Genomic DNA, 16,642 nt, shown 5'->3' with positions numbered 1-16,642 from the left:
TTGATACTTACTTTGTTAGCAAATAGAACAAGACTCGACATACTCTTGAACATCCTTTTTCATACCGTCCTAAAAAACTGCACTGGTGAGCCATTTATACGTCTTGAAAAATCATGAGTGACTACCAAGTGGTGATGAATGAAACTCATGTAGGAGTTGTTGAATATAGGCCTCTTTCCTTAATAAGACCAATCGGTCATGATAAAGGAGATGGCTCCCAACCAATTTATATGGTGGGTGGCCACTAGGATCAATTAATAGGTCTTGTATAACACCCGCAACTTGTCATCTTGTTGAATAGCTCCCTCAAGTTCTTACAATCCAGTAAAATAACTCACCGACAACCCACGAAGTTCAATCATAGCATTAGCCACTCTATTCTCTGTTCTCGGCTTGTATTGGATCACAAAATTTAACCCAAGTAGCATCACAACCCATTATTTTTGGTCTTCACCCACGTTATTCCATGAGAAAATGTAAACTCCGCTGATTCATTCTAATAATGAAACGCCGACCCAATAAATAATGGCATGATTTCTGAACTACCATTCTAATCACCATCAATTCTCTCTCGTAAACTAACTTAAGCTTGGATTGGGAAGATAACCCTTTGCTCAAGAATGCCAATGGCCTATCCTCCTGCATCAAAATAGCCCTTAATCCAATTCCTAAGGCATCCATCTCTGTTACAAAATCCTTAGAAAAATCAAACATAGCCAACATCGGAAGTGAAGTAATAATCCGCTTAAGTTCTTCAAAGGCTTTCTGTGCTTCATTATTCCATCTGAATGAATCTTTCTTAAGTAAAGAAGTAAGAGGAACAACTACTTTTCCATACCCTTGGATGAACCATCTGTAGTAGCTTGTCAAGCCAAGAAAACCCCGTAATGCCCTTGAAAGTTTGAAGGGTTACCAAATGATTAAAACTTATGCGGAATAGGTTGGTTGTTCAATTTTTAGAGCAAATGAGTTGTGAAAAACATAATCAAAACATACATCAAAACAAGTAAAGAACACTTTTATTTTTACATGGTTCAGCATCAAGCCTACATCCATGGGACCTAGTCCAGAGGAAGCAAATTTATTATGAAATACTTAGAGTTCAAATACAAAGCAAGACAACCAAAGTTGTAAAACACTCCCTGATTTCTACACAACAACTCTATCATATTTGCTAGAACTTCAAGTCCTTATAGCAAGCTTCACAAACACAGCAACATCATGTTGAAGAAGAGCTCTTCTCAAGATTTAACAATAAAGACAAAATAGTAGCTTATACACAAGCTCTCGTCACAAAGGAAACATCATTCAAAAATATCTCACACAAGGACAAGTGAAGATGGTAATTATAAGCCTACCATAGCATAGTATGAAACCTTAACCAAAATGATAACCTCATAGAATATTCAGAGAGGAAAACAATTGCAATCAGATTCCTTAAAGAAAAGCCAGAAATGAATGAATATATAGAGATCAATGCATTAAGTGTTGGAGGACAAAAAACTTAAATATTAACTTTTGTGTTTTTCTTTTTGCACATGAAATTTGGGACCAAAAACGAAAGCAATATTCCTTTTCTCACATAGCGAATAAAAGGAGGACAAGTGTAAAAGAAAAAATAGAATATCAACAAGGAATAATATTGTCTAAAAAGAAAAACAAGTGTAAGAAGTGTGATTTAGGAAAAATATCTGCCAGAAGCATTGTGAGCACACAAACGCTAAAGTGGTCACACTTGTGAAGGTGTTCACCTTTAGCGAGTGTGCCCACATTGGCAGAGAGGAAAAGATAGTGCAGGACTTAAAACAAGATCATAAGATGACAAAAACACTAACATTCCATTAGATAAACTTACCCACCGCACAGCTATTGGTGATATCACACAACTGACCATGAAATCAATAATAGACGCATCATATGCATCAAAAAGGTTTTCCATAATCAGCAATCAATCCCCCTAAGTTGTAGTCTTTTTAACCATTATAGTTTCCTTCACTCTTAACTTGGAGTATGTCTCCTATGCATCTTTAGCTATTTCACCAGTTGGCTTTATTTTTCATTTGGCTATACTGAAGCATTAAGAGTGCATGGAGAGCTTTAGAGTTTGAAATTAGTCTCTTCCAACCACTTTTGGTCTCATTGATACAAGGGGTTTCCCTTGCTACCACCTTCTCACTCACACTTGCGGTTCTTTCCAACCAACAACACAACCTATCCAGCCCTTTCATCAATAGATTTAAGAAGGCTTTCATCCTAGGTCTCCAGAAAGAGAAACTAGTTCCCTCCAACAAGGGTGGTCTATGAGTAATCACCTTCACCAAGAAACCTCATAGTGATATGACAACAAAGTGGGCACACTAAACACTGTGTGTCACACAGATCAAAATGAGCAATCTGCTCAACCAGACATGAAATGAAACACAGCATAGACACGCACAACTCCGATAAAGATCTAACAACAACAAGGAATCAACTGAATAACTCTTAACGCACTCTGATACCAAATGAAAGTTTTAAGGTATTTCCAAGTGTTTCAATTTTGTGGAATGGGTTTTTCTTCTTCAATTTTTAATGCAATGAGTTGTGAAAAACTAATTAAAAACATACATCAAAGCAATGAAAATGCACTCATTTTTACATGGTTCAACACATCGCTACATCCATGGGCCCACTCCCAGAAGCAATTCACTAGAATATTATAAGGCTCAAATACAAGCGTAACCAAAGTTGTAGAGCACATCACTGGTTTCCTACACAATAATCTATCTTGTTTGTTTAACTTGCAGTCCTCACATACAACTTCATGAACATGCAGACATCTTGAAGAAGAGGATCTCTCAAGATTCAATAATGACGACAGGACACACTTACCCAACAAACTCTGTCGTCAATGGAACACAGATCCAAATAGGGTGGATAAATATCCGAAAACTGAACTAGTAACCGACCGAAATCTACCAGAAAAATTAGGTTTTTTTTACAAACGGCTTCGGTTTTCTTTTATAAAATACAAAAAACTGAAAAACCGTTCGGTTTTATTGGAAAAATATTTCAAACCGGTTAACCAAAATCGTTTTTAAACCAGTTTTAACCCTAATATAAGCAAAAAAAAAAAATTAACACTCCTCTCTATTTTCTCTTCACAGTTCGTCTTTCTCCGCCTCCAATCTAAAGACTAAAATCTCCATTCTCCAGTGGATATCGAGACTTCTGATCTTAAACTTCCAAACCCCCCTTCCACCAAAGTCCACACCCACCAAATTGATTCTCTTTCGGCTTCTTCCAACCGCACTGGGCCGGGGGGGGGGGGGGGTCGCTCTTTCTCGACATACACCCAAATCTCTCCTCAATCCTCACTCTCCTCTTCGATTCTGCCTTCTCCTCTCCATTTCCTCAATCTTCGTCCAAATTCCGGCACTCCTCTTCGCGCATCGATCTTTCAGCACCGCCTCTCTCGCCGCCACGTTTCTGTGGGTAGCAAAGATCTCCACCACCCTCACATTTTCCTTCAGTCCTCCTTCCTCCACGACTTCACTGCCTCAACTGCTCCTCTGCCGTCACCACCCACGACGCTCGATGCTCCGATCCTTGCTATCTCAGTTCTTCACAGTCCCACATCACTCGCTAGTCACGCCACCCTGAGAGTACCCCACCGTGAGCAAACCCACCCTGGATGCTAGCTGAGTTTACTTTTTCATTCTCTAATTTGTTTTGTTAATTTTTCTTTGATTAATTGTTGGGAGGTTGTTAATGGCGCAAAATATAACCAAAGTTACAACATTAGACTAAATTAGATTATTAAGGATTACTTGTTGTGGATGATTGTTAAGGATTAAAGATACTCCTCCAATTTTTCTTTGATTAATTGTTATGATGATTGTTAAGGATAAAGATAATTTAAAAATTGGTTAATGGTAATGAACCGAATATTCGATTGGTTTACATCGGTTTTTAATCGAACCGGTTCGGTTTTCGGTTTTGATAACCGGTTCGTTTACTGGATTCTCCCACCCCTACATCCAAGATCTCACACAATGACAATTAAAAGTAATTCTAAGCCCACCAAAGCATCGTAAGAAACCTTAACCAACTATTTGAAGAATATCCAAGAAAGACAACTTCATCACTTTTGGAATCAAATTTTCCAAGGGCATCTCTATCATTAACATATAGCACTTGCACCCAAAAACATGAAATTAGGACAGGTCAGGCTTCTTACCTTTCCATAACTCATAAAGAGTTTGTGAGGTACATTTTCTTAGAAAAATTCTGCTTGCAATGTGACACACTGTGTTAATTGCCTCAGCCCACAATCTTGTTGGTAATTTCTTGGCATTTAGCATAACTATTGCCATTTCTTGAAGAACTCTATTCTTTCTCTCCACAACTCCATTCTGGTGAAGTGTTTTTTGAGCAGAAAACTCATGCCATATACCTTGTGAATCACAAAAACTGGAAAAATTAGTGTTCTAAAACTCCCTTCCATGATCACTTCTATCCTTACAAGTTTCTTCACTCCACAATTTTGTTCAACTTGAAGTCTTTTGATCAAATTTTGAAAAACTTCAAATGCATCAGACTTGTCCCTTAAAAAATCAACCCATGAGTATCTTGAAAAGTCATCAACACACACAAAAACATATCTCTTACCTCCCAAACTTTCAGTTTGCATATGACCTATCAAGTCCATATGAAAAAGGTCTAACACACATGAGGTACTTAGCTGAGACAAGGATTTGTGTGGGAACTTAGTTTGCTTACCTTGTTGGCACGGGCCACATACTTTACCTTTTGGGAACACAAGTTTAGGCAAAACTTTCACAACATCCTTTTTGGAGAGTTTCACAAGGTCTCTGAAATTCATGTGTCCAAGCTTTTTGTGTCAAATATAAACACAATTTGATTTGGAACTTAAGCAAGAAACTTTGTTAGTCAAAAGATAACAATTGTCATTTGATTTTTTTCCTTCAAGAATTGAAGTACTATTGTCATTCAAAACATGGCACAAATTTTTTAAAAATTTCACGACACAACCTTTATCACAGATTTGACTAATGCTTATAAGATTAGCTTTAAGACCTTCAACATAGAACACATCATTCAGAATAGGGAAACTAGGAATAACAATAGATCCTTTGCCAAGGATTTTACGTCTTTTGCCATCACCATAGGTCACATGACCTGCCTCAACAAATTCAAGATCAGTCAACAAACCTTTGTTACCTGTCATGTGCCTTAAACACCTGCTGTCAAAGTACCATTGGTTATTTTGAAATGCAAGCAATGATGTATGAGCAACCAAATAGTTGGTACTGGACTTAGGTATCTATATTTTTCTATTTCTGAAAAAACTGTTTTGATGCAAGGATTTTTTAGAGGGAAAAACATGATTTCCAATGCACCTTTTCAAGTATGAAATGAACTTGAAACAATTTGGTCTAATGTGACCTTTCTTTTGAAAGAAATGACAAATAGAAGTAAACCTTTTTACCTTCAAGAGAGGATCAGGAGTGTAGCAAAAACATTCAGGTCTAAATTTGTGTTGACTGTGGTGATCACAACTGGTTTTGAGGTGCTTGCCTTAATGAAAGTGGTCACACCAGGTTTGGACGAACTTGCTCTAGGAGAAAAACCCAACCCGATTTTGTCACCAAAAGACTTCTCTTGGCCAAGAACTTCATCAAGTTTATAAGAACCTGCATTCAATCTTTCAACAGTGGCCTTGGCCTCAATTAGTTCATTTAAAGCTTGATTCAACAAAAGTTCCTTGTTGGATAAATCAATAAACACAACTTTCAATTTATCATTGAACACTTTTTTTATCTTTTGTTAAGGTGCAGTTTTCAGATTCAAGGGATTTGATCTTCTTGATGGCTTTCACCCATGACTCTCTTGCTGCTCCTTATAAACATCACTTGAGTCATCCAAGGACACGCTTCTACTGTCCTCTTGGTTAGCCGTAAAAACCAAAAAGTTCTCATCCTCATTTATGTTGTCACCTCCACTCTCACTGTCATTACTTTCACTTAGTGTGGCAACCATGGTTTTTCCCTTTTTCTTTAGAGTGTTCGCACACTTTGACTGAATGTGTCCATACCCTTCACATTCATAGCACCTAATGCCTTTGTTTTTCTTGTCATTATCTCTTGAAAATCGTTTCGAGAAGGCACCTTGACCAACTAGGTTAGTGGACTTCTTCACAAAAGGTTGTTTACCCTTTTTGCCCAACTTAGGCTTTCTCATATTCTTTTTCAAGAATTTTGCAAAACTTTTTGTGAGCAAAGCGCACTCATCTTCCTCACCATCACTAGAAATAACACAAACAATAGGTTCAGATGTTATCTCATGTTTCAATGCAAGATCCTTTCCCGATTTCTTCTCCTATTGTTTCAGATTGAGTTAAAAGATCTAAAGTGATCCAATGAGTTCATCCAGTTGCATTTTGTCTAGATTTTGAAATTCTTCGATAAAGGTTGCTTTGGACATAAACTTCATAAGCAGAGAACACAAAACTTTCCTGACAAGTTTAACGTCAGTATAAATCTTACTCAAAGCAAAGCATTCATTCGTGATATCACACAACCAACCATGAAAATCAATGATAGACTCATCATCATGCATAAAAAGGTTTTCATAATCAATAATCAATCTCCTAAGTCTGGTCTTTTTAACCATGTCAGTTCCTTCATTCTTAACTTGGAGTTTGTCTTATGCATCTTTAGCTATCTCACAGTTGGCTATATTTTTCATTTGGCCAATACTGACAGCATTAAAGAGTGTATTCAGAGCTTTAGAGTTAAAATTAGACTCTTCCAACTCAGCTTTGGTCTATTAATCTAGGGGTTTTCCTTTGCTACCACCTTCTTCACTAACAACTTACGATTTTTTTCCAACCAACAACACCTGCATTCCAAGCCCTTTCATCAATAGATTTTAAGAAGGCTTTCATCCTAGGTCTCCAGAAGGAAAAACTAGTTCCCTCTAACAATGGTGGTCTATGAGTAGATCCACCTTCACCAAAGAAACTCATAGTGACAGGACAACAAATGTGGTCACACAAAATAAAGTGATCACACAGATCGAAATGAGTAGATCTGCTCAAACAGACATGAAATAAAAGACAACGTAGACAAGCACAACCACAAACTTAAGATCTGATGAACAAGCAAAGATCAACTTAAATAACTCTTTAGAATGTGCTTTGATGCCAAATGAAAGTTTTAAAGGGTTACCAAGTGATTAAAACTTATGCGGAATGGGTTGCTTGTTCAATTTTTAGAGCAAATGAGTTGTGAAAAACATACATCAAAACAAGTAAAGAACACACTCATTTTTACATGGTTCGACATCAAGCCTACATCCATGGGACCTAGTCCAGAGGAAGCAAATTCACTATGAAATACTTATGAGTTCAAATACAAAGCAAGATAACCAAAGTTATAAAACACTCCTTGTTTTCTACATAACTACTTTATCTTCTTTGGTTGAACTTCAAGTCCTCACAGCAAGCTTCACGAACATAGCAACATCATGTTGAAGAAGAGCTCCTCTCAAGATTCAACAATGAAGACAGGACAGCAGCTTACACACAAGCTCTCGTCACAAAGGAAACATCATCCAAAAAGATCTCACACAAGGACAATTGAAGATGGTAATTATAAGCCTGCCAAAGCATAGTATGAAACCTTAACCCAAATGAGAACCTCAGAGAATATTCAGAGAGGAAAACAATTGCAATCAGATTCCTTAAAGAAAAGCCATAAATGAATGAATATATAGAGATCAATGCATTAAAGGTTGGGGGACAAAAAACTTAAATATTAACTTTTGTGTTTTTCTTTTTGCATAAGAAATTTGGGACCAAAAACAAAAGCAATATTCCTTTTCTCCCATAGCGAATAAAAGGAGAACAAGTGTAAAAGCACAAAACAGAATATCAACAAGGAATAATATTGTCCAAAAAGTAAAACGAGTGCAAGAAGTGTGATTTAGGAAAAGTATCTACCAAAAGCATTGTGAGCACACACACGTTAAAGTGCTCACATTTGTTAAGGTGTTCATCTTTAGCAAGTGTGCCCACATTGACTCAAAACAAGATCATAAAATGACAAAAAAACTAACATCCTAACATCCTTAAGAACCAGCAACTGCAAAATACTTTCAACCTTTGAGGGATCCACTGCTACCCTATCTGCTGAAATGATATGCCTTAAATATTATAATTTCCTTTGCCCAAAAAAAATGTTTTTTTGTTAGCCACCAACTGATTTTCTTCAAGTGTTAGAAGGGTGATTTCCAGATGCCGAAGGTGATCCTCTCTTGTGTTACTGTAAAATAGGATGTCGTCAAAGAATACTAAATTGAACCGCCACAAATAAGGTTGAAATATGTCATTCATCAAGGCTTGGAAAGTAGCCGGTGCATTGGTCAAACAGAAAGGCATGGCTAGGATTTCATAATGTCCCTCATGTGTCGAAAATATCGTTTTGTGTGTATCCTCATCCTTAACCTGAATATGATGGTATCCCGACTTTAGATCCAACTTAGAAAAAATGGTAGCACCCCTTAGTTTATCAAACAACTCATCCACCATAGGAATGGGAAATTTATTTGAAGGCGTCACTTTGTTTGGAGCCTTATAATCCATATAAAACCTCCATCCCTTGTCCTTTTTTTTTTTTACTAGTTAACATTGAGCTGGAAAAGGGACTAAGGCTGGGTTTTATAATTCATGAGACTATCATCTCACCCACTACTTTCTCAATTTCATTCTTTTGCTAGTAGGGGTAATGGTAAGGTCGGATGTTTAGGGGTTGGGTACCAGGAAGAAGTCTAATGGAACAATCCTGGGTCCTAGGCAGTGTTAACCCCAAAAGAGGAGTAAACACTAACTAAAATTGGTCTAGGATTGATAATATGTGGATGTCCCCTTCACTTCCTAACTTCGGTTGCTTTTGTAAACTACCGAATTCAACACAATACCTATGCCCTTCACTCTAAATAGTTTGAAGCATGGCCTTCAACAAAATGAGTGTTTTGCTTACAGTTGGATCACTCATAATTTTCACCACTCAATCACCTGACTTGAATTTTATTTCTTGCATTGTACAATCAACTGTTGTTTCCCTTAGAGTTTCTAGCCAAGCAATTCCCAAAACGGCAATCGGACTTTTCATCTCAAATGGAAAAAAAAAAAAAAAACAAAATTCTTTGTAATTGGGATCCCCTGAATATCAAGTCGAACACCCTTACATTTTCCCTCATTGCTGACCCTATATTCATCACCTACCCTAACCTTTCTACCACACCTTTACTAATAAAATTGTGTGACACTCCACTATCAATCAACACTATCAAGTCAACTTCACTGATTTCTCCTTTTAATTTCATCGTTTTTGGCCCAGAATACCACAGAGCTAATTGAAAGTTCAACATCAATCTATAATTGATCTTCTACTATTTCACTTACCTCACCTCTACTACTGTCTCGCACCCCTGGGTTGTCTTCAACATTAATCAAAATAATATGAAATTGCTTTTCCCCCACATCGATGCCTAAGAAATAATTTTGCATCGCAACGGAAGCACAGGCCTTGCTCTCTTTTCCTTTGAATCTTCGCTTTTGTCATCTACTTGAAGGGGAATTCCCTTCTAAAGGTTGAACTTGCCATTAGTTGCTGCATGGAGTTGCTACTGCTTCTAAGGCTATAGGTCAAAATTGCCTTGGAAGGTCACTCATTCCAATTTTGGTAAGTCTAGCTATTAATGGTTAGGTTCCACTGATGATCGTTGTCTGGGTTTAATCAAAAAGAGTTTGTCGATGTGCTACGAGGATTTGCGAACTAAATTGAAGTATTTGGACTTCTTGGGTTATTGTCACTTGACCATAATTGCGAACCGACCCACTAACATTGGATAAATTCATCCTATTAAACCTACTAAGACCAACAAATATTCCTTCCTTATTGAGCCCACTCCTCAATTCCTCTAAGGTTTGATTCTTCTTTTCGACCTTCTAGGCTAGCTCAAGTTGGAACAATGAGTTGGATTGGCCTAATCACACTTAAGCTTTTATATCATGCCTGAGTCCATTTAAAAATACAACCCAAAGTATATCTTCCTTCTCCCCACGTAATGGTGTAGACAAGGCTTCAAATTTCTGGCAATAGTCCTTTACCCTGCTAGTCTGCCAGATTCCCATCAACACTTTGTACGGCCCTACATCTTGAGATCCACCAAATTGATGGAGCATAGCCAATTTAAACATCAACCATGTTGTTACCGGAGCCCGAATTTCCATCCATTGGAACCAATTTGTCACATCTCCTTCCATACACATCGCCACCATGTTCAATCTCTCCTTCTCAGCCACACGATACACGTTAAAGTATCTTTTGATTCTAAACAACCAGCCACATGGATCATCTCCCACGAAAATCGTCATTTTGGTTTTTCAACCAACAAACTTTGGTCAACTTCGTTCAGTTCTTATGTTTTCTCCATTTAGATTTGCGTTGGGTTTGCTGTCTCCTCCCCTGTGTTTAGATTCTGGTTAACAGGTATTTTCGTCAAGCTTTCTCTATCCGCTCTTCTAGCTTCTTCCTCATCCCTTCATCTTATCCAAGCTTGCATTTCCAACAAGCACCCCTTATCGTTCCTATATCTCTCTCCACATTTTCCAATCTATTTTCCATCCTTGTTCCAACCATACAATGATTGTCACCACACTTTGATAGAAACCTTCTTCTAACTCAACCTATTTAGTCACTTAACGCAACCAAATTCTCCAAAACTCTCCCTCACCTCAACTCACAAATACTCAACACAACAAGAATATCACTAAAATACCTCTGATATATTAATAGTAAATTCCCAACACAACANTCTATAATTGATCTTCTACTATTTCACTTACCTCACCTCTACTACTGTCTCGCACCCCTGGGTTGTCTTCAACATTAATCAAAATAATATGAAATTGCTTTTCCCCCACATCGATGCCTAAGAAATAATTTTGCATCGCAACGGAAGCACAGGCCTTGCTCTCTTTTCCTTTGAATCTTCGCTTTTGTCATCTACTTGAAGGGGAATTCCCTTCTAAAGGTTGAACTTGCCATTAGTTGCTGCATGGAGTTGCTACTGCTTCTAAGGCTATAGGTCAAAATTGCCTTGGAAGGTCACTCATTCCAATTTTGGTAAGTCTAGCTATTAATGGTTAGGTTCCACTGATGATCGTTGTCTGGGTTTAATCAAAAAGAGTTTGTCGATGTGCTACGAGGATTTGCGAACTAAATTGAAGTATTTGGACTTCTTGGGTTATTGTCACTTGACCATAATTGCGAACCGACCCACTAACATTGGATAAATTCATCCTATTAAACCTACTAAGACCAACAAATATTCCTTCCTTATTGAGCCCACTCCTCAATTCCTCTAAGGTTTGATTCTTCTTTTCGACCTTCTAGGCTAGCTCAAGTTGGAACAATGAGTTGGATTGGCCTAATCACACTTAAGCTTTTATATCATGCCTGAGTCCATTTAAAAATACAACCCAAAGTATATCTTCCTTCTCCCCACGTAATGGTGTAGACAAGGCTTCAAATTTCTGGCAATAGTCCTTTACCCTGCTAGTCTGCCAGATTCCCATCAACACTTTGTACAGCCCTACATCTTGAGATCCACCAAATTGATGGAGCATAGCCAATTTAAACATCAACCATGTTGTTACCGGAGCCCGAATTTCCATCCATTGGAACCAATTTATCACATCTCCTTCCATACACATCGCCACCATGTTCAATCTCTCCTTCTCAACCACATGATACACGTTAAAGTATCTTTTGATTCTAAACAACCAGCCACATGGATCATCTCCCACGAAAATCGTCATTTTGGTTTTTCAACCAACAAACTTTGGTCAACTTCGTTCAGTTCTTATGTTTTCTCCATTTAGATTTGCGTTGGGTTTGCAGTCTCCTCCCCTGTGTTTAGATTTTGGTTAATAGGTATTTTTGTCGAGCTTTCTCTATCTGCTCTTCTAGCTTCTTCCTCATCCCTTCGTCTTATCCAAGCTTGCATTTCCAACAAGCACCCCTTATCTTTCCTATATATCTCTCCACATTTTCCAATCTATTTTCCGTCCTTGTTCCAACCATACCACGATTGTCACCACACTTTGATACCACTTTGATAGAAACCTTCTTCTAACTCAACCTATTTAGTCACTCAACGCAACCAAATTCTCCAAAACTCTCCCTCACTGCAACTCACAAATACTCAACACAACAAGAATATCACTAAAATACCTCTGATATATTAATAGTAAATTCCCAACACAACAACAAGTTCGATCATCAATAAGAATATTCACAAATTAACAAACCAGAAATGATAGTAAATTGACAAGAAGAAAAGTAAATAAAAAAGATAACTAGCTAGATTCGAGGGCCAGTACCTCCCTAACCCAAAATTCCCTTTTAATTTTTCAAATGCCTATAACATTCCCTGTCAACCCTTTTTAAGCTACAAATCTCTCATTTTAACATAATTCCCTTAAACCCAATCTACGTCATCTACCCACTACCTTACACGTACTAATATGCAATTTAGGACCGTCCTTTGCTTAGTAAATCCCGCCTCCATCCTCTACTCACTCTCTTGCTTTTCCTACCATAGGCACACACTGTAGAGGTCTCATTAGTTCCCCCCTACAAAAGTAGAATATCCTGAAGTAGATCTTCTATTGTCAGAGTTCGTTTTGCATCAGTGTAATCTTTTACTTTTAGATGATTATGCTTGGTGAAAAGTAATCCTTTACCTGAAGCAAACTTCAAATACCTTAATATACATTCCATTACATCCATGTGAGGTTTACGAGGGTTATGCATAAACTGGGTCACTACATATACTGCATAAGCAATATCTGGCCTAGTGTAGGACAAATAAATCAATTTTCCCACAAGTCTTTGGTACCTTATCTTATCAGTAGAACTTGCATCAAAACAATGAAACAACTTATGATTTTGTTAAATAGGGGTATTATGATAAGAGCTTGAAAATACATTTTTTTTTTTTTACTGATTTAAGGATTATTTGTGGAAAAATGTGTTTTTAATGTGAAATTTGAGTTAATTATTTCATAAATACCTTTTATGGGATCACAGATGTATTTTGAGTATTTTCAGGTTAAAAATGATATTTGAATGAAGAAGAATTATTTTTATGGAATTCATGATGAGTAGGAACAAACGGTGCAAGAATTGGAGTTGAAACGAGAAAATTGTGACGCGTTGAATAGACGACGTAAAACCAGGAAATCTTTCAAGATGAGCATGCTTCGATGTTTCGATCATAACTTGAGCTGTAGAAATCAGACTTCGATGATTATTGTGGTGTTGGAAAGCCTATTCAGAGAGGTACAAAGTTCATGTTGATGAATTTTCAAAATTTTGAAGATTCCAGACTTATGTGATAGAAAGAACGATCATCACAATAGCTATTTCTGATTGCTGCAGTGATGGATCACAACAGACTTATTGTATTCTCCTAGTCCGAATCTGAATGGTATAAGGCATTTTATTCTTTCCTAATTAACCTCCAAACCCTAGCACTATAAATAAGGGTCTTTAATTAGTTTTTAGGGAGATTATAGAGAAGGAGAAAGAGCGGCTACTATTTTGGAGATCGGAATTCTTGCAGTTTTTCGTTCACCAATTAGAGAAGTTTTTTTATTTTTCTTTCTTGAACTCATGTTTGTTAATACAATGGTTGTTTTTATTACTGCAATTATGAACTAAATCCCTTTTCTAGGGCTAAAGATGTAGCCCAATTTATGAATATGTGTTGACGTTATTGTTGTTGATTTTAAATTGAGCATTAATTCTAAGTTTTATTATTGTGTGTAATGCTTTCAATTCTTAAGGGCTTGAGAGTTGAATGATTTTATGGGTTGGGTTGAGATCGAGAGATGAAACCTGATTAGTCTAAGGTAATAAAACAATAGATTGAGCGAACGCTAAAGATAGGTTACCATGATTTGTGAGGCTCTGGTAAATTCCATAAAACTTAATGATGTCTTAGCTTCTAAATCCAACTTAGAGATATTTTGAGTTGTTGCTTAAGGGTTAACTCGCTAATTGTTCGAGAGAAAGTTAGTGGAATATTAGGGAGTTTGGCCTTTAGAATAAGCTTAATTAGGTTAGCAATAATTGTCAATGCATAGGATTAAATTGGTGTGAAATATGTGCCCTAGGTTTAGTCATATTGATCTTTTTACCAAAGTATTAATAAAATTCTGCTTTTGTTTAGTTTTTAGTTTGTTTTATTTTTCGTTAAATTCATTCTTAAAATTTTGTTTCATCAAATAGCAATAAAATAGACTAGTTTGGTACTTGGTAGGTAGTTCTTTTGGGGTTCGACACTTGTTTACTTGAACTTTACTACTTGCGCGATTTTGTACACTTGTGAATTATTTGCAGGCTTATATCCAAGCATACCTATTTTAGTTAACAAATCAATAATCTATTTCCATTGAGATAAGAAAATACCATTGTTTTATCAGCTACCTCAATCCCAAGAAAGTACATCAAGTCACCAAGCTATTTCTTTTCAAACTCCGAGGCCAAGTGTGGTGGTAAGTTCTCAATTTCATCTTGATCATCACCTGTCATCACCATATCGTCAACATAGATAATCAAAGTAGTAATTCTACCCTTTTGATGTTTTAAAAACAAAGTATGATTAGAGCTGCATTGTTTATAGTTGAATTTCTTCATAGATTTGGTAAATCTATCGAGCCAAGCTCTTGGAGATTGCTTTAACCCATACAATGTCTTTTTGAGTTTGCATACTATTGTAACACTTAAGTACTTCTCTATACCTAGAGGAGGATCCATATACACTCCATCTATATGATCTTCATGCAAGAAAGCATTTTTTACATCAAATTGAAGAAGTAGCCAATCTTGGTAAACCGCCAAAGACAAGAGTAACCTAACTATGTTAAGCTTGGCAACTGATGCAAAATGTCTTGATAGTCAATCCATAAGGCTGCATATACCCTTTTGGAACCAGTTGAGCTTTGTACCGTTCAATGGTCCTATCAGCCTTATGTGTGATCACAAGCACCCATCAAAATCTCGATGTCTTCTTTCCCTTTGGTGGAGGCACAAGTTCCCAAGTAGCATTTTTTTCAAGTGCTGCTAGTTCTTCAGCCATGGCTTGGGTCCATCTAGCATCTACTAAATCACTAGGAATAGAGACAGACGATAGCTATAGCACATAAGATGTATATGACTTAAATTTTTTGGAAGACACGTAATTACTAATAGGATTTCTAGCTTTGATTTAGGATCATGCTCATATTTAATGGGTGGTATACCATAGTTAGAACAAGTTGGAAGACAATATTGAGACAATGGAGATTCAAAATTAACATCATTGAAAATTGTACAATTGGGATTAGTGGATAGCTTTGAGGGAGTCTTAGAAGAATATTGTCCCAATGGTTATGTTGGATTATTAGGAGACATTGTACTATCATGGAGAGAATCATCTTCAGAGTTTGGAGTCGTTTGTTCAGCAATTGGGGACCATTCCTTTTTATCAGGTCGATCAAAGGTATCACTTCTAGTTATCCAGGACAAATCCAAGATGAAGTCTTCATCCGTAAATTCACCAATCGCCCAATTTTCTTCCTTTGGTTGTCCAGGAAAATTCTGAGACCGGGAATTATTTTTCATAGCATCTATAGACGTCTAGTTTCCTTCGTCTAAAAAATCAAAATCTCTAGGAAAAAACACCTACACTTCTTCATGATTAATCACTTTGTCTTAAGTGAGAAATCAGTCGCTAGTTGCCTGTAGATAATTTCTTTCTCGTGAACAATAACATTCATGGAAATATAAAACTTTGAGAAGATGGATTGTAACACTTATAACCCTTTTGATTGGTCCCATATTCCAACAAAAACACAGTTCACAACATGAGACTCAAGTTTGGTCCGTTGATGTGGATGCAAGTGGACATAGACCACACATCCAAAACTTGGATGATCCAAAAGACCAACGGCGAAAGAGTGTAGTAGTGAGAGAGAGAATTTAATAATATTCCAGAATTGATAACACTAGATGGTGTATGGTTTATTAATTAGACTGCTAAATTCAAGGCGTCACCCACAAGCGAGAGGGAACATGACCTATGTAAAACCCAAATACAGCAAATGCTCCTAAAGGGGGGTGAATAGAAGATTAAAAAATTTGATGCGGAATAATAAAAACCTCTAACAGCCCAAATATAAGAACAATAAATAACTTCAATGATAAGTAATAAATGAACAAGTTAATAACAAATAATAAATGAGAGAGAGAGAGAGAGAGAGAGAGAGAGAGATAAGAGAAATGCTCAGAGAATTTATAGTGGTTTGGAGCTTTAAGCATGAGCCTCCTACATCCACTTCTTCAAGGCAACCTCTTTGAAGTTCCACTCAAATCGAATTTCGCCAATACAATAGTTTTCGTAGTATTTCACCTTTAGATTTAAAAGATTTCACCCAAAGATATTTGATAAAAAGTTTTATGAATGATTGCCTCTAAGCTAGGCTAATACACAATGGTTTCAAAGTTTTTCCCTAAAGATATTACTT

Source organism: Pistacia vera, unplaced genomic scaffold (genome assembly GCF_008641045.1).
Source record: "Pistacia vera cultivar Batoury unplaced genomic scaffold, PisVer_v2 Contig152, whole genome shotgun sequence".
NCBI lineage: Eukaryota > Viridiplantae > Streptophyta > Magnoliopsida > Sapindales > Anacardiaceae > Pistacia > Pistacia vera.
This window is presented reverse-complemented; position numbering follows the sequence as displayed.